Source organism: Paroedura picta, chromosome 8 (genome assembly GCF_049243985.1).
Source record: "Paroedura picta isolate Pp20150507F chromosome 8, Ppicta_v3.0, whole genome shotgun sequence".
In the NCBI taxonomy this organism is placed as follows: domain Eukaryota; kingdom Metazoa; phylum Chordata; class Lepidosauria; order Squamata; family Gekkonidae; genus Paroedura; species Paroedura picta.
In genome coordinates this window covers 70183429-70202879 of record NC_135376.1, presented here as the reverse complement: position 1 = coordinate 70202879, position 19451 = coordinate 70183429, and the positions used below count along the sequence as shown (strand labels likewise).

Here is a 19451-nt window from a genome sequence, read left to right as displayed (position 1 = left end):
CAGCCAGCGAGGAATGCAACCAGTGCCAGCACTATTATTATGGATAATTTTGGAAGTTAAGCTAAGACCTTTTTTTGAAGTAATACAAATTAGCATGACTGATTACTACTTCCACAATTTCATGGTACCTACTCTGGTTGTTCCTTTTTTTTAAAAGCAATGGTATCCCCTAACAGCAAACCTATTACTCTTGTCTAGTTTACTAGTTTTTAACTAGCCACCCATTCTGAAGTCTTAAGGATATTTAAGCTTTCTTAGGAGGGGGGCAGCCAATTCTCCCATCAATGGCTTCTGGGGAAATTGTCCAATTCAATTTTAAGAAGCCTTGACAACTATAAGTAAACAGATAGTATTTACAAAGGTGGTATGCAAATTTTTTCCACAGAAAAAAATTTAGCCTCAACAAATTTTCCAGAAATTTTTTCTGTCCCATTTTACTGATTTCAGGCCCACACCTTGCCCATGTGCTGTTCCTGGAGGGTTTGCTGATCAGTATGGTAAATTTCAGAAGTCTGCAACAGGAGGGGGAAATCAGCAGAAATCATGACTCTCTCACAAGAAAGCTAAAGTGTATGGCAGGATACAAGACACTGTATCTGTAGTGGTTTTACAGTATTTGTTCTTCAGGTGGAACACGAGAGGACTACTTTGCCAAGGATAAAATCCATTAGAGACACCTGAAATTACTCGACCATAAATTGTCAGCCAGTGAAGTTAGGTGGTTATAGTTTATAAGAAAGAAAATAACCTCTGAATCCTACAAATTTCTCATCCAGATGAGCACGACTAAACTAACTGTTTCTAGCGCTGACCGCCACATCATTCAAAAAGAGGCCACAACATCTCAGAAGACAGTGCAAAGTGGAAGAGGCTCAGGACCTGCTATTTCAGGACCTGCTATGAAGGTGCGCAAACTATCAGCAGGTTGCCCACACAATCCATACCATCAGCAGCCTGCCCTGGACCCTGCTACCCACTTTGCCATGGAAACTTGCTGGGTGACCTTGGGCCAGCTGCATACTTTCAGACTAATTTGTGAGGAGGAAGAGAGCAGCATAAGCTGCTTTGGGTCCCCTCTAGGGGAGGAAAGCAGATTATAAATGAAGCAAATGAATTAAATAAATAAATTAAATCACAAAGACCTAATGTTAATACACTGACAACGCTGCCAAGGCCTAGTCTATATGTGAAATAGAGTGAAGCAGTTGAATGGACTGTACCTCTCCCTGGTAAAGGCAAAAAATACTTTTTTAGGATTTCCCCCCTAAATACCTCATTGGGACAAAAAGGAATAGCCTGTTATTTTTTTTTCTGCGCGAGTTTTCAACAAGCAATTTTCAAGCTAAAGCTGGCATTCAAAATCACACTCTTAATGGCTACTTTAGAAATCTCCCACCTTATTCTACTGGGGGCGTAGACCAGACCTCACTAGCAAAATGAACAGAAGTCCCATTTCAGAAAGAGACTGCAACATGTTTGCCAGGATGAGGATTCCTGCTTTCATTTGCACAGTTTAATTGTGCCAAAGCACTGGGCCACACCAGTGTTAATGCCTTTACATAGTGAGTACTCAGTCAGTTCCACCCAGAAAGTACACATGTGCAGCAGAACAGAATTAAACTGAAAGCAAAAGTAGAGTTAACAACAGAAAGCAACAACAGGAATGGGCCAAGCAAAATGGTCTAAGCAAAAATAAATAATGAAAAATTAAACCTTATGTAATTAAATGCACTTTGTATCTTAAGATTAAACTCAACTAGACAATGTCTATTGACAACAGAAGGTGCAATGTAGAGTTACACAGAAGAAAAATAACATTATATGCAGGTTTGCGGTTAAGAGATATACCAAACATACAATTTATTTATTTTTAAATTTATTGACCGCCACTCCCAGACCAAACTGGCTTGTAGCAGCTTATAGTAAAAGACCCCAATAAAACATTGATAAAATTACAGAATCCCATCTTGCTCCCTCCCCCAGCACAGGCCCCAGGACAAGGGGGGCACCTCCTGCCCTAGGTGTTCAGGGCATCCTGAGAAGGGACGCCGGATCTTCTACAACTTGTAGAAAACTTGTGGAGCAATCCCCCACACACACACACACACACACACACACATTTCATTAATGTCATTTCGCCCTGGAATGTCTCAGGGCAAGGGGAGAAGAAAGATAAAGGAAACCAAGTTAATTGGTAAGGGGGGAAAGGACACTTTTGAGCATGGCCATGCAATGAGTGGTGATGCTGCCTTGTTGAGGTCACTGTGTCAAATAACACAACTGCAGCTGGCTTTGGCCAGAAAGCCCTTACATGTTGTGCGATGCTACAACCAGACAGAAGAGTACCTTAATAATTCACAGACAAGCTACCTTAATAATTCACACTCCCACGAATGTCTAAAAAAGCAGCCAAATGCACCTTGCATGACCTACTGGCACCACAAACAGTGGTCTAGGGCAGGGGTCATCAACCCCTGGTCTGCGGCCCGGTGGCGGGCCGCAAAGGCCACGGTACCGGGCCGCCGCCAGCCACGCCTGCCTTCCCCCGCCGGCAGCAAGAAGGAAGGGAAGAGGCAGGCACAGCCACCGGCATGGCGGTGACACATGCTGCTGTTGCCGCACATACACGTTAGCTCCCCCTAGTGGTGAAAACGCGCACACACAGTTGCCGCGCATGCGCGTTAACGCCACCTGGTGCGCGTGCGCGTTTTCACAGCACCCGGGCCGTCGGCTCTTCCCTCACTCCGGAGGCGGTCCTTGACCTGAGAAAGGTTGGGGACCGCTAGTCTAGGGGCTACAAGCATAAGGAAAGCACCCACATTCTTCAGTAAATCCTGTCTTTGCTTAATCAGGTTAAATATTTTGATTAAGCAAGAAAGCTTGTTAGACCAACAGGCAGGTTTACTTAGAAGAAAATATTACATTAAATTGGACTTAATGCCTTGTCAGAGCTTACTGGACCATTAGCTTAGAATTATTTATTTATTTTATTTTGGGGGATTTTTATCCTGCTACTCTTTGGAGACTCATGGCGGGTTACACAAAAGACAGAATTAATCCCCAATAAAATAAATCACAATTCTCAATACTAACACCCATAAAACAGTGGCACAAAGCTTCCCCAATTTACAGTCAAACCACCACAGGTACAGGATCGCAGAGTGTAATAGTGCTGGCTGGATCTAGCCGTATCAACTGCAGTTAGTCCAGCAGAGGAGACTTTGGCCGAAAAGAGAAAAGGAAGCTCTCTTAACCACGGTCCAGAAAGTATCTCTTATGTTTTGCACCAACACATCAGAATAAGAAAATTGCGTATGGCCAAAACGAAAATGAGCCTGAAACTCACGGTTGGGCCAAGAACCCAGGTCTCTGCCAAACAGCTGCAAAGCAACAGGGCAGCTTGAAGCAGCAGGTGCTGAACTCTTCTGTAACTTCCTTTATTACTACACTCCCTTCTACCTCATTGCTTTCTCTTGTGATGCAGCAAATATACCTCCAGAAGCCTGGATGGATAGAAAAGTGATGAGGAACGGGGCTTATAAGAGGGCAGTAGCTAACAAAAGTAGACGAGAGAAAAATCCTGAGTTTTGGTACCCTACTTGGTACTACTCAAAGGAGTCCTGAAGCAGCTTACAATCACCTTCTCTTCCTCTCTCCACAACAGACATCCCGTGATGTAGGTGTGGCTGAGAGAGCTCTGAGAGAACTGTGACTGGCCCAAGGTCACTCAGTTGGCTGCATGTGGAGGAGGAGTGGGAATCAAACCCAGTTCTCCAGGACAGAGACTGCTGCTTTTAACCACTACACCACACAGGCTACAAGAAGATTGGCACTATATACGTATTACAATAATTCATTGTATATGTTCATAGACCAGAAATTACCACTAAGAAATGGAGATTTTGTAAATTACATATATTTTTATTGCCAACCAGGGGAATTCTATCACAGTGAAAACATTTATGGCAGAGTCCTTTGCATAACTGCACTCTTCCAAACCCATTTATTTACTTCATCTGTAACCTGTCTTTCTAGCCAACACTTCAAAGGTTTTAAACTCTGCTTAAGACTGCACTGGAAATCACTTTCTCACGAAAGAAACAAAAAGCGCCATCCAAACTTATATGGAACTTGTATGGAATTAATTGCTTGGTTCCAGTCACTCAAATTAGGTTTGGAAGTTTTATCTATTTTAAAGCACCATGCTTCAAAATAGTTTAACAAAAGGTTTACCAAAAGGTTATTTTTGCTTTAAGTTTACCAAAAGGTTATTTTTGCTTTAAGGATAATAAGACGGCTACGGGAAGGGTGAAGAAATAGCAGACCTGTAAAATAGCTCCTTACTTTGTATAGCTGCCAAAACCACTCAGGGAAACTAACGAGAGGCAATACCCTAAGAATCATGACCCCATACTAACTTGCCACACAAACACCCTTTCACTTAAGTTAGCTTTCTTCTGCTATTCCAATGCCAGGTACGTCCAGGGGAAGTTACAAATCTATTTTAATGTTTGTATTAATAACCAATTTGTCCAGATTAATTCCACAGTATACAAGAGTGTGTGTATCAGCAATGTTGATTCACTGTTCGGTCTGTTATTCACATCATATTGCATATTAATCAGCAAGACTAGGGATTATATACGCAGTGATCCTATTTTATTCTTACAACAATCTTATTGAGTAGATAACAGAGAATAATTTATCCAAAGATGGCCAAAGAGAGACCTGAAGTCCAACATTCTATCCGCTATCCTATGAAAGGCTTTTTAGTTTTGTTATCCTTGCTAAAACTAAAAGGAAGTTTTTCACTTTCTCTGGGAGATCAACAGCCAAAGCTAAACAGTACCCTATCTAGCTTCCAAACAAAATCTATTAATTTATTATTTATTCATTTGATTTATATACGCGCCTCACTGCGATGTCTTGGGGCAGTATTCTAGAACTCAAATGAGAAAATACATCATACATTTTAGTGTATATGCATTATTATTATTATTATTATTATTATTATTATTATTATTATTATTATTATTATTTAATTTTTAGACCGCCCTTCTCCAAATAGGTCTCAGGGCGGTTTACAACATAAACAGTTAAAACACAATAAAATACCCATAAAAATCCCAATTAACATCAACAACAAGTCACATATAACATATAAGCGGCGGTGGTCACAGTTCTGATTGTATTTACCCCCAAGTTCAGCCTGGTTGGGAGAATAATATTCAGAAGAGGGTGGCGCCAATGCAATAGATCTAACAATGATCTCGATGTTAGAGATCTCAATATTGGTAGCCCCCCACAACTAAATTGCATCTGAAAGTAGAAAAGTACACTCAAAGGGACAGAAGACCTAGAGTGGGAATTAAGAAGTATCCCCCCCCCCTCAGGCCGCAATGCTCTCCCTTGATAGAGCACCAGAGGCTTTAATTATCCATGGGCCCGAAAGCTCATGGAGTATGCTTTATGGGGGTTTTTTTAACATTGTTCCTTCTTTTACCTATTTGTTTTATTTTGGCTGATTGACCCGAGGACTTTTCTTTGGACATGTCTAAATGCTTTTCTTTCTGTAGTTTTGCTGGGTAGATTCCAAGGAGTAGCTTACTGGGACAGACTGCGTCCTTGTTGATCTGGAACAGCTAAAACTTAAGCTCACATCTTGTTTAACTGCATGTTGACAGCCCCTTTAAGAGATCTTTAGATCCGGCCAATGGCTTCTGGCACTTCTTCCCCATCCCCAGCTTTTCTGCTCACTGACACTGATTTTGGTATTAAGGATGGCCACAGCCAAAAACTCTGGCTGCGGTGGCTTCAATTCAAGGGTGGAACGACAGAGCGGTATGAAAGTGATTTATGTTGTCCAAGACCACTGAGTCATCAGATTATTTGAAATAAAACTATTATTTCAAGGTAGAAGTGTAACTTTTTCTGACAGGAAATGTGACATACAGAAAGTCAACAGGAGCAGGTTTCTCCATCACTCCATCTGGGAAAGGTGGCTCCTGATGGGGCGGGGGGTGGGGTGGGAGTGGGAGTCCTAAGAGGGGGATGGGAATCCTAAGAGAAATCAGCAAAATAAGGTTTTTGCCTTATGAAGAGAAACACTGCCAACTATTTCCCATGGCTCCCCCTTTTTTAAACAGCATCCCACCCGAGGAAGAATTCTGGAGAACTCAAAAGCTTGCACATTGTGCCAATGTGGCATTTTGTTTTTGGATAACTCCCCCTAAATATCTGCAGAGCAAGAGACTGGGGTAGTCAAACTGCAGCCTTCCAGTTATCCATGGACTACAATTCCCATGAGCCCCTGCCAGCGAATGGGAATTGTAGACCATGGACATCTGGAGGGCTACAGTTTGACTACCCCTGATGGGAACAAAAAGCCTGTAAACAAACTAGCAGCCTTAATTACACTCCACAAGTTGAACTTCTGCCTACCACACAGCAGTTAAAGACAAAACACTTTGCAGGGAAGTGGGGCATGGGTTACCCTGTGGAGACAGAAATGTACATCTGATGGGCAAGGGAGCACAGTTATAGTTTCTCAGTTCTGCATACCTTAAAAGTAATGCGTGGTCTGCAAGTGAGATGGAGAGGGGGGTATCAGAAGGCATTCAAGATTCTGGGCAGCCCCTTCTGCTGACCCCAACCTTAGGGCGAAAACGACACACCCTAAATATTGTTTGCTCCGACTGCCAAACAAAAATAGTGTAGGTATCTTTCAAAAAGAACACCCTGAGGAAAGGAATCAAACCTCACGTTGAGCAAACAGGAGAGTTGTTGGCGCGGCTGCTAGGCATTCTTCTCTCTTCTGAACACGTGCCTGAGATATCAGTTATCAGACGCCTGATGATCAAATGCCCTTCCCCAAACAGGAAAACCCTGCGTATCTATCTATCTATCTATCTATCTATCTATCTATCTATCTATCTATCTATCTATCTATCTATCTATCTATCTATCATTTTTGGTTCGGGTGAAGGGGGTTCGGTTTAAGAGCGGATTAAAAGTTCAGCACGCCCACCTGGAGCTTCGGAAGGCACCTGAAGATCCGGTGAGCTTCTCTCCCTGCCCATCGCACGGGTCACAGGATGGAGACCCACCGCCGTGGCCGAGAGAACAAACCCGTCGGGTCAGGGAAGCGTTTCTCACCCACCGGCGCCCGGAGAAAGCCGCCTCTTCGCCGTCGTCTGGGCAGGGGCGGCAGCAGCCGCAGCTCCTCTCTCGGCAGTCCGGCTTGGCGGCGGCTCCTGCAGCCGCGTCTTCCCCTCGCTGCGCCCTTTGCAGAGCCACGTCCCTCTTTTGGACGGCGATGCCCTTCCCCGAACTCCCCGCCGCGGCTGCCTCGGACGGCAACCGGAGCGGCTTCCCGCCTTCTGCAAGCCAGGGAGGCTCCTAGCGCCTCGCCTCCCCCTCTCTCCCTCCCTCCCCGCGCAGGCCGGCTCCCAGAGGGCTGCTGGACGGGGCGGGGGCGGGGACGGGGCCTCGCTCGCCTGCCAGGGCTGGCTGGAGGAGAGGCGGCTGGCCGGACGCGCAAGGCTCGGGGGCTTAGCCGGGAAGGCGCTTCGAGAGGCAACGTATGGGGGGGCGGTGTGGGGATCACGGCTGGGAGTAAGTTGGGGCGACTTTTTTAGCCTGAGGGAACTGTCCTGGTGTTGCAGGTTTTCTGTGAGATCGGTGCAATCCTATACAGAGCTGTAAATTGCAGGGAGACGGATTCCAGGGTAGCAGGCCACTTAGGGCTGATCTAAACCTGCCTGGATCCTGCACCTTTCACCAACTTGGGTTCATTAGCTGCGTGTCCCGTTCCAGGAAATAACAGGAGAAGAAAATAGAGCTGGGTTTTACACCCAAGGAGTCCCAAACTGGTTTACAATCGCCTTCCCTTCCTCTTCTCTGCAACAGGCACCCTGTGTGGTGGGTGAGACCAAGAGAGCTCCGAGAGGACTGTAACTGGGCCAAGGTTGGTCCGTTGGCTGCATGTGGAGGAGTGGGGAACCAACCTGGGTTCTTCAGATTAGAGGCTGCCACAATTAATCACTACACAAACCTGGCTCCAGTTATCGCTCCATTGATCACATTCAAATTAGGCTTTCTGAACCTTCTCAGAAAAGATTCGGAAAAGAGGTGCAAGACTGCTGTCTGGCACAGAGGCTTGGGAGCTTAGGAACTTCACAGGCCGAAAGCTCTTTTTGGCTCTGACCTTTACAAGAGCAATCCTGCGCTGTTGAAATGACTCCTGTCTAAGATTCCAGTGGGTTTAGCCTGGAGTAACTCTGCTCAGGATTAAATCCCTAAACAGTCTGGGATTAAGGAATTTTACAGATCACCTGCTGCCATGTGAACCTGCCCAGCTGTTGAAATCTTTAGGCTGTCCCCACCCCTTGTTTTGGTGTGAAGGGGATGGAAGGAACTCCCTAAATCCCTCCAGCAGGCTAGACTGCTCCACAGCACCAGATAAAAGGGTTTTTTATTCCTGCCTTTAACAGCAGGTTTGTGCTCTTGTCATATTTGTTGCAGCTACAATTATTTGCTGCAGGGGTCTGTTTTAGTTTTAATATTTTTTTCTTATTGACTGTGCATCGGTTATAATGTATTTTAATGGACACATGAGTTACCCCAAGGATCAAAGTTAAAATACATAAATCATGTATTTACAAACACACCCTGGTTTTATGCTAGGTCTAAGCCATAATAAAGGAAGGTCTTCTTGAGTAAATACTCTCTGCCTCTCCCTTATCACTGAAAGAGGAAATCTGTTCCACAGAGAAAGGATTAATGATAAAGGGCTTCTAGGACAGAGGTTCTGACCTCCAGGAAGGCCTAGGCAGACTGCCTCTCACCGTACAAATGAAGCACCGACTGTGTTTACACCAGCTCTTGGGACAAGTGGGCCCTTGATTCAGAAAGAATTTCAGCCTGTGCTCCTCTAGAACCAACCTGGCTATTAGGTAAAATCAGGCAGAAGATTATGAACATAAAGAGGCTCCAAACTTGTCAGCTATTTAATACTGGATTATTTTTCTAGGAAAAGGATTCTATTTGTATCTTCCACCAAAATGTTTCCAGCCAGTTTGTGAGCAACCTTGTCAACTAATCATTTTTCCTATGAAACAAATATTTGCAAAACAAGGCGGCATTTTCCCCTGACCCAATGTACATGTGGAGGAAGAGACTGCAGCTGCGCCTGCTGGCTCATGTGTGCATGGAAAGCATGGGCGCAGTAGACATTTGGGTATTTATTGCATTTTTATGCCACCTTTCATCTAAGGAGTTCAGGTTATGGATATTATTCTCCCCCCTTCCATGTTATCATCAAAACAATCCTGTGAGGTAGGTCATGCTGAGAGAAAATGACAGGCCCAAGGTCATCCAGGTTGTTTCATGGCAAGTTGAGATCTGAATCCTGAGTACCCCCAGTGTGACTCTCTAATGATTACTCTACCCTGGCAGTAAAATAAATGCAAATCTGAAATCTCTATGCTCCATTTCAGGCAGTGCACTCGTTATGTGGTTTGTCTCTATGCAAATCATCATGTGTGGTCAGGGTGAGCCACAGCGGCCACAGTCATTTTGTGGCACTCACATGTCATTTATCGACATACCGTTACTGCTGGGAAGGTTAGCCTATTTTTTGGTTTTGAATCTTTAAAAAAGTCATTCCATGCTGGGGTTATAGTATTAGGGGAGACCTACTCAGACAGCAAAGCATTTATACTGCTGAGCATATTAATTGTGATGAGAGCCAACATGGCTACATGGATTTTGATCAAAAATTTAATGGTATGGCATGTGAGATTTGGCAAGATCGAGCTAGCCTGCATTATTCAGGTGAGAGCCTCATTTTCCTCAATACAATTTTTAAAAACCTTTCCTAGTATCCCTGTAACAGAAGAACAACTTTGAGGAAAACTGCAGTGCACACATAAGGACGTGTGCAAGAAACTGATTCTGCAGAAGGCCCTTTTAATACCACCAGTGAAAGAACCCTGTGTCCTCCTCTTTTTCTCTCTCCTCTGCTTCCCCTCTATAGCATCGCAGTGGGCAGATAGTATGAGCAAGCTTTCCTGTTCTTCAGAACTCTTTTTCAGTCTAGCTCAGTGGTTCTCAAGCGTGACCCTTTAATGCAGTTCCCTTTAATGCAGTTCCCTTTGATGCAGTAATGTTGTGGTGATCCCCAACCATAGAATTATGCAAGTGTTCTTGCACAGAAATTAAACCAAAACTGACCAATGGCGTGAAGATCCATTGTTCATGATCATATATAAATGGTTTTTTTTCCAGGGTTTCTCAGTTTAGTTTTGCCTCTTGTCCTGCCAAGCTGCGCCGCCACCTGGAGCCCCTGGCGGTAGACTGTACTGCACTGGAGGCACTGCTGGAGTGGCTGGTGGCCAAGTGCGGGTGCCTGCAGGAGGAGCAGCAACAGTGGCAGTGCCCCCCCCCCCGCAAAGCTGCTTGCCCTGCCGTGACCCCTGTGAAAGGGTCGTTCGACCCCCAAAGGAGTCCCGACCCCCCAGGTTGAGAACCACTGGTCAAGCTGTTCAGTAGAAAATTGCCAACAGGAGGGAGAGATGTTTCAGGACTTACAATGTCCCTTCCAGTTTGCCACTACCCACAGTAGTAAGAAGAGCTAATTGTTTTCTAGACACGAGTTAATACAATCCTCAGAAACCATCATAAAGTATGGAGTGAGGAAGAAGGGTTTTCATACCCCACTTTTCACTACCTGAATAAGCCCCTAAGTGGCTTACAAACCCTTTTCCCTCCACACAACAGACACCCTGTGAGGTAGATGGGGCTGAGAGAGTTCTGTGATTAGCTCAAGTTGGTTGCATGTGGAGAAGTGCGGAAATCAAACCTGATTCTCCAGATCAGAGTCCACCACTCCTTAACCACTACATCACAGTGGCTCTGGAAGAGCAGTAGCTTTGTTAGTCCATATGAAAGTCCATGGGATACCTTTCATTACAGCCAATCAGAATATGGCGAATCTGCAAGGTTTCCTGTTCTACAGAACTGTCCATCAGGGTGAATGAAAGGGCAGAGGTGTTCTCCAGAGCCACAATCTTAATATTCTAACTTGAGCATCACACATATTAGGTGACTGAGGTCTGAAGAAGTGCTTTGGTTTGGCTTTTCTGTTGAGATCAATTGGAATCAATTGGAATCATGATAGGGAGTGGGGGAAGTGGAGGATTAATGTGGGAATTTGGAAGCGTGCAACAGGGCCTTCCTTTGCATTGTCAGGAAAACTCCACACAGAGCACATCCATGCTCCTCTTGGGCTAATTTCACTCATGTTGGATAATGCACTTTCAATGTGCTTTAGCACTCCTTTGCAGTTGGGTTTTCCTGTGTGGAAACAGGAAAATCTACTTGCAAACAACTGCTAACTCACAATGAAAATGCATTATCCAAGGTGTGTGAAACTAGCTGTGCTGCTCCAGAGAGGCTGCTCCCTCTCTTCCATGCAAAACGTCTGCAAGGTGGGAGTGGGGCACCCCCCCCCAAGGTCTGGCTACAGTGTAGCATTTCCCCAAAACATCCGTCTCCCACCTCTGTCCAGTTCAATGTTCCGCAAAAGCACACTCGTGCATGCGCGCACACACACACACACACACACACTGTGTCTTTCTCCTGTGCTGGTCCACATACAATCCGATTACACAAGTACTAGGAATTTGGGAGTAAGCCCAACAGGCTTCAATGCATCAGGGCCACAAGGATGACAGTTTCACCTGCCATAGACTGAAGTGGCGGCCCTCCTTGAATGACCCCCTCTGGGGCTTACTTGCAAACAAGAAGGCCATCGGAGTAGGTGGCCTACCTGGTCCCAGAGAAAAACATCAGAATAGCCCTGATGACCATCTAGCACGGCATCCTGTCTCACCCAGCCGCCCACCAGTTCCTCTGGATGGCCAACAACAGAGAGGCTGAGGCCTTCCCTGGCTGTGGCCCCCTGGCTGTGGCCTTTGGGCCTCCCTCCCTTCCAAAGCTGGGACTTGGTGAGGGCCCCCTGTCCTCTGGGGCCCTTCTCCACAATACCTCTCCCTCCCTCTCCTTGGCAAAGCACAAGACAACCCCAACACATCCTAACAGGCTCCACTGGGGACGTCCCTGCAGAGAGGGAGGCTGCAGCCCAAGGGTTGCCAGACCCAGGTGGGGAAACCCCTGGAGATTTGGGGGTGGACAGGAACCACAGTGGGGTGCAGTGCCCTGGAAACCACCCTCCCAGGCAGCCATTTTCTCCGGTGGGGGCTGAGCTCTGGAGTCTGGAAAGCAGCTGTCATTCGGGGGGTCCCACCTGGAGGCTGGCATCCGGGGCATACAGAGGTGGCCGCGGCGCGTTCTGTTGGCGGCGTTGCTGCAGAGGGACGCCCGTCGATTCCAGCGAGCCTCGACGGCCCGGGGTTGTTGGGAAGCAGCGACGCGGTCCCCGGCGAGGTGCGGAGCGGAAGCGGCGCCCCTCGTCACTTCTCGGCTCTCCCCTCCGAGGGGCGCCAGCCTGGCCGAGCGCGCAGCCGTCGAGCCTTGGCCCCACCGCCCGTGGTGCAGCGTCTCGGCCGTCCCTCCGGCCGCGTTTGAATGAAAGCGGGCTGCGCGGCCGGGCTTCCCTTGCAGAGCGGCGGCGGGGAGCTGGGGTCCCTGCCGCTGCCTCACTGCATCGGAATGTGTGAGCGAGCGGCGCTGCCAGGGCTCCGTCCCATTGAGCTGCCGCGCTCTGGGCCCCTGCGGAGCTCTGGATTCCCGCCCCTGCCCTGCCCAGAGTCGCTCACGACACAACAAGGTGCCTTTCTTGCGCCCTGCTTTCTCGGTCCGCTGGCTGGAGGGGGGGGGGGGGGGAGGCAGGCAGGCAGGCGGCCGCAGAGGAAACAATGGCTCGATTCAGGACTTTGTTTCCGAAGCGCAGCGCACAACCTCTGCACTGTGCGTGATCGCTGCCAACCATTATCTATGGTAAGAAAAGGCTGTGCGCTAAAGAGCCTTGGGAACGCAAAGAGGAGGGGGGGGGGGTTGTATTGGGAAGTTTCCATCTGCTTTACGGGAAAGCTACCATTTGACCGGACTGGGCATCTTTGCATGCAAAAGGTTTTGGGAGCCAAGTCAAAACAAGGAGGGGACGGAGCAGTCTTGTAAATCTCTTCTGGAACGTGAAATGTCTCCAGCCAAAGAGAGGCAGGAGTTGGCTGAAAGCAACAAGCAATTCTGTGCTGGTCTTTTCTCTTACGAAACCCAGCAATCCTCATAATTATGGCATGTGGAGACCATGTCCCAGGCTTTGGTTGTAAACCTTCACAGTTCATCTGCTGCGTTCCCTTCCAGTTTCTTGAACACATCATCGCCAGAAAGATCAAGTTTAGCTTTATGCCATTTCCCTATCCAGAAATATAGACACGGCTCAGAGACCGAATTGCATCCCTCTCTCCTGTTATTAGAAGATCGTTATTTTCTGTCTTAGGAAGCCAGCTCATTTATGGTGCGTTTGGAATATCTCTAATGGGTTATACAGATGGGATACAAATCAAAGATTAGTAGTGTTCCATGGCGAAAACATTTACAAGCTAATATAACATTTCAGTGGAAAAAAAATATAAAGCCCACAATTCAGCCAAAGTTAACTATTGACTTTAAGAATGAGAACTATAATCATAAGTTCTCCTACTGAAATCAGAGGAGATCAGAGACAATCAGTGAGCCGACCTTGTGAAAAAAAAGTCTTATTCCTTCTCTAGGTATTAACATCCACACTGAACCAAATCATCATGGCTTATAACCGAGCGATAGAAAGCCATGCTTTCTGTCTTGAGACTGGTGCTTTTACATTAATTGGATTACTAAAGACATAGTTTTGGGTGCAGGTTTCCTTGGGGCAGGGGTGTTATAGCTTGAGAGGTCCAGCATCCTGACTCCTCAAATCTTTGCATACCACTGTGCTATTTCTAGCAGGGCTGCTGCTTTCCATTTCTGTACAGTGGTCAGTTTAGCAGCTGTTTGCAAATGGATAGCTCTCCTACTATAAGACGGCATATTTGCTAGCTCCCCGTCAAGTGGCTTAGTAGGATAGGTTTTGTATCTCACAGTATTAAGTAACCTGTTCAATGTTATTCAATACTGCCTTTTGCAGTAATAGGGCAAAGCCACCATAAGCAGCAGGGAAATTTGCCCTCCTGTGAATAACCTCTTCTGAAAAAGCAAGAGCTTTATTTGCATATATGCGTAATTGAGGTCAGCTGCCAGTGGGTAATTGTTTTAGATTAATCCCTGAACAACAGCCCACCAAGAAATTGTTTTGTTGCTCTCCAGAGTATGCAACTAATTTATGCCTACCAATAGGTCAGGTTGTACCAGCGGGCCACAAACTGATCTCAGATCGAGCACACTAGACATACCATCTCCAGTTCTGTTCTTGTTAGAGTGGAAGTGGAAAAGGTAAGAGCAGGAGAAAAAAGAGATGTATTTATTTTATTTATGTATCATACCATATAGTGTGTGTAGTGTAGCCAGGAGATCTGGCAGCCAGGCAAGAGACTTTTTTAGGTGGTTTGCCACTGCCTCCCTCTACGTCATGACCTTATTTTTTCTTGGAGGTCTCCCATCCAAATACTGAGCTTCTGAAATCTCATGTGCCTGGGCTGTCCAGGTCAGGGAGGGGAAAAAAAGGAGAAAAGGACACATAATAAAAGCTGAAGGGACTTTTATGTTGCAGGTTGGGATTATAAATACATCCCAAATTTGAAAACAACAGGGTTCCCTAACTGCACATAATCACTGGATGCCAATGAAACTTTTAGAACCAATTATTCAGACTAACTTAGCACCACTTGCTTAATGTGCTTCAGTCCCAGATACAGAGGTTGTTGGTCTTAAAGGTGCCATTGGACTCAAAATTGATTCTACTACTTCAGGCCAACACGGCTGCCCACCTGAATCTATCAGGCACAGAGTGAAATAGATCCATTGTCCTCACACTGTGTATAACACAGCTTTCAGAATCAGGCATACTGCCACTAGAATCAAGCACAGGGAGGAAGGGGGAGAGCCAGCCAGGTGTAGTGGTTAGGAACACGGACTTCTAATCTGGCAAGCTGGGTTTGATTTCCCGCTCCCCCATGTGCAGCCAACTGGGTGACCTTGGGCTGACCAAAGCTGTTCTGACTAAGCAGTATTATCAGGGCTGTTTCAGCCTCACCTACCTCACAGAGTGTCTGTTGTGGGGAGATGAAAGGGAAGGCGAACGTAAGCTGCTTTGAGACTCCTTCAGGTAGAGAAAAGCGGCATATACGAACCAACTCATCAGATAATTTATGCTTGAGCTCTGATTAGGACACATCGTAAGAAATCAAGGCAATCCTTCAGCCAAATTCTCTGTGCCCAGTTTCTCACCCAGGCATTACAAAGCTGGCAAATGAATGCACCTGATCCTCCAACATTGTAAAGCCATAGTCACTAGAGAACAATTAAAGGGGAAAGGAAAGAAAATACTGTTATTCTGCCCTTCCTCTCCCAATTTTCAAAGCGAGCAGGCACGGAAAAACCGAGCAGGGCGCTAAGGACCTTCAGTAAACCAAGACGGTCAAATGTCAATGATAAACATCTCAGCTTCCATTCCCAGTAGCACCCGAGTCCTGCTTGCTCTAGCAGGCAGGAGCGGAGGATGGGCAAGGGGACTAGCAGAGGAATGGAGAGGGATACATTTCAGCTGAATATTTCATTGCCATGGAGCTGAGAAAGGCATGTTCTTCAGGTTGCAACTTGGCACTGCTAATCTCGGTCTCCCCTCCCCCCCTAAGATGACCCCATGGCTACATATCAGACGGAATGACTATTTTGCATGGCAAGAATAATCCTCTTTGTTCATCACCAGGGGACCATGCTTCCGACCTTGGTTACTCCAACTATTTACACTTCATATAGCTGAGAATCAACAAGCCTCCCATTTTCCCCAAAGAGAGAAAGCTGTGACACCTGACGCTTGCGTTAGTGCAATGAAAGGAGGTGATGATCTTTCCATTCGACATGCATCTCCAAAGAATCCCAAGGCCTGTTTCAAGTTCTGTCCAGCAAGCCTTTGATAAAAGCCGGGCAAGAGGAAAACCCCGCTGCCTTGATGTCTCAGCGAACAGCAAATGTGTTTCTTCTTCCCAGCACAAATGGGCCTTTTGTCCCATGGATGAGTTGGCTTTACTCCAACTTAATCAAGCCATGCTCAGAACAAACCTGGGTAGCTTGAACAGTGGGGCTAGCAGGGTCAGACTTTTTGTGGGAGTTTGGAGCCCCAGTGCACAGGCTCAGTGGGGTGTAGGCTGTAGCTAGCAAACCCTCCAGAACACAGTGGGGCTTCCTCTGATTAGGCATGCATAGAATTAGTTATAGCATGTGTTTATCTGGGGGAGAGGAGGAGGTGATCATTCTGTGCTTTGCATGTGAAATATGCTTTACCATTGGTGGGGGGATAAGTCCATTAAAACCAAAACCTGCAGTTCTCTTACTGCATCGTTGACCTGGAAAACCCCCACACACTTTTAGTGATAGCTTCAGTCCAAACAGTACACTTGTGTTTGATCTATAATATGCTCTGGAGCAGCGATTCAAATTCTACGCATACTCTCTTCATTTGCATTGATGACTGTTTTGCTCCTCAGTTCACCTCCGGAGCTCCCCTTACAAGTGACAGCAGGAGGGGGGCACATCGCAAAAGCTCCGTCACAGTCTGCAGTCGCAACAAGTGCGTGACATTTCGTTTACTCGCAGGTGCCGTGTACACCAAAGGATCCTACAAATTCCTAGACTAAGAGGCAATGCTGTCTCTTTGACTTTCTGCTGTGTTTCCTGAAAATACTGTGAGATAGGACTAATTTAATGCGGGAAAATAATACAGACTGAGGGGAAGTGCAAATGAGCACACCAACAGCAGATCTTCGTTAAATCTGGACTGGGTTAAATCATGGGGGAAATGTCATGTGAAGAGGTCTAATTTTAAGTGCAAGAGGGGTGTGGAAGTGAACAGCCCCTCCTGTCTTGCTTACCTTTCCAAGGCCTGTCCAAGCATAACAGTCCCTTTCATTCAAGGTCCCTGGACAAGAAATGTGGGCCTGGAACAAAAATGTTTGTTAATAGGACCCCGTAGCAAAACAAATGGGGGAGCCCTGCACAATCAGCACCCTTCGCCCATGGATCCTTTTTGATTCTCACCTCTCCCATGGTTTTAAATGCATGGATTTGGTGATATCAAATAGGGGGTGGGGTGGGGTATCTGCTGAAGGGGATTTAAAAAGGTAAAGGTATCCCCTGTGCAAGCACTGGGTCATGTCTGACCCTTGGGGTGATGCCCTCTAGCGTTTTCATGGCAGATTCAGTACGGGGTGGTTTGCCAGTGCCTTCCCCAGTCATTACCATTTACCCCCCAGCAAGCTGGGTACTCATTTTACCGACCTCAGAAGGATGGAAGGCTGAGTCAACCTTGAACCGGCTGCTGGGATCGAACTCCCAGCCTCATGGGCAAAGCTTTCAGACTGCATGTCTGCTGCCTTACCACTCTGCGCCACAAGAGGCTCTTTTGAAGGGGATAGTAATGTTTTAATCTTGCAAAAGGAAGAAGCTGACTAGACTGCACAGAGGTCACACTGACCAGAATGCCCAGCTTCTATCCAAGGTGAATTTGGTAGAAAGTTTGCTTTGTTAATTGTTATTGTTCCTGGTTCATGTAAACCGCCATGAGCCTTTGGGGAGAGCGGTATATTAAACAAACAAACAAACAAATAATTGTTCACAAGTCAAGTGTCTGAGCTGCTAGGTGGGGAGAATTTAGGAATGTGGGGATTTGTGATTTGACTGCTTTTGAGTTTCAGTGCTGGCCATTAGAGGCTGGGATTCAGAGTAAACAAATAAAAAAGGATCAGTTTCAAGACAAAAGGAAATAATGAAGGTGGAGTTTTAAGAGAGAAGACAGAGTTTGAACAGCTGATTACAAAACAAAGATGATTTATTACGATGGATTTAGAAGCTGTTATTGCAGTTTGACACAGAAATATATTATCAAAGGGATGCAGAATGGAAATTTGTCCAGGCTTAGAAGACTGGAATAATGAATTGACTGAATATGCTGTAATAGCAAAATTGATGTCATATTTGAAAAACAAATCAACTTTGAAATTTGAGGACACACTGAGTGTTTTTTAAGAAAGCAAAATTGATGAGAAAGATTTAAAATGGTATATATGTTCCTAAAGAATTGGGTTGAATAATAAGAATTTTCAATTTTTATCATCTTAACTGTAATATATATATATATATATATATATATATATATATATATATATATATATATATATATATATATATATATATATATATATATATATATATATATATATATATATATATATATATATATATATATATATATATATATATAACTGTAATAATATATTTCCATTTTGAATTGTAATATAATAATATCAATGATTATAGTTAAAATGGAGAGGTGATAAGATGCGTAATAAGGAACAAGTAGTAATGATGGAAGTTAACAATGCCGATTACTTAAAATATTCAAAGAAAGTCTGGTTAATTATTAACTGTTGTTAAATATTACATTTTGTTAAGGTTTCTATGGGGAAGAGCTTATTGTTTATTGTTGGAAAACGTTTACAGTCAACTTTAAACATTAAGATAAATATAATTCCATTCTTTTTTGTTTGTCTAGTCTTTCTCCTTTTAAAATAAAAAGATATCTATCATGAAAAAGTTTTTTTTTTCCTCCAGCCTATGGAGGGCATTATTTAAACTGAAGAAAGTACATTATGAAATGTGGTGATCTATATTAACTAACCTAAGGAAAATTTCAAAGCGATCATTAAAGCAGGATCCATTGCTTGCTTTGGTTTAACAGATGCCTCGTAGACATTCACAGTAGGAAAAAACAGAACAAACTCAAACTATCTGGATCCAACCCTGGCATTTAATGAGCTTACATAAAACTGGATAAATACCTTTTCCAGATTAAACTACTTACACATGAAACTATTTGTGTAACTGCTAAAATGTTGTTTCTAAGCAGGAATTTTGAAATGAACAGTTTTCAGGTACTTTTAAATTAGACAATATAGTGATAAAATACACAAGACCATTTATCTCATTGTTAAGACCTTTGTTTTATTCATTAAGATAGCTGAATGGATATAGTTTCCACACACGTGTTAAAACTCAGGGCTTTTTAACGACACAGCAATAATAAAAATGCAGGCTGCCTTTATTAGGAAAATGTATGACTGCTACCATAGTCCTGATAAAATCAAAAGTGATCTGCTAAAGCAAACTCTACTGAATTTAAGGAAACAAAGTTTGGATCCATGGGCACCTTTAAGACCAAGTTTAATTCTGGGTATAAGTTTTTATGTGTGTGTGTTGAACATTACTTCAGATACACTGAAACAGACTGGAATGGG

General features: G+C 45.0%; 1 protein-coding gene across 5 annotated transcripts in view; it reads right to left on the bottom strand.

Annotated features, from left to right (window-relative positions):
• PLCE1 (phospholipase C epsilon 1) overlaps window positions 1-12664 on the bottom strand; it is a 160546-nt gene extending 147882 nt beyond the window's left edge. For 3 of the 5 annotated variants that reach the window (XM_077350294.1, XM_077350298.1, XM_077350299.1), the window contains exon 1: window positions 12308-12664. The gene's annotated coding sequence lies outside the window, so the exon portion shown is untranslated. Of the gene's footprint in view, window positions 1-7027; window positions 7400-12307 lie in introns of those variants that run through there. The other 2 variants (XM_077350295.1, XM_077350296.1) reach the window with 2 other exon arrangements.
• Between the last annotated feature and the right edge of the window lie 6787 nt (window positions 12665-19451).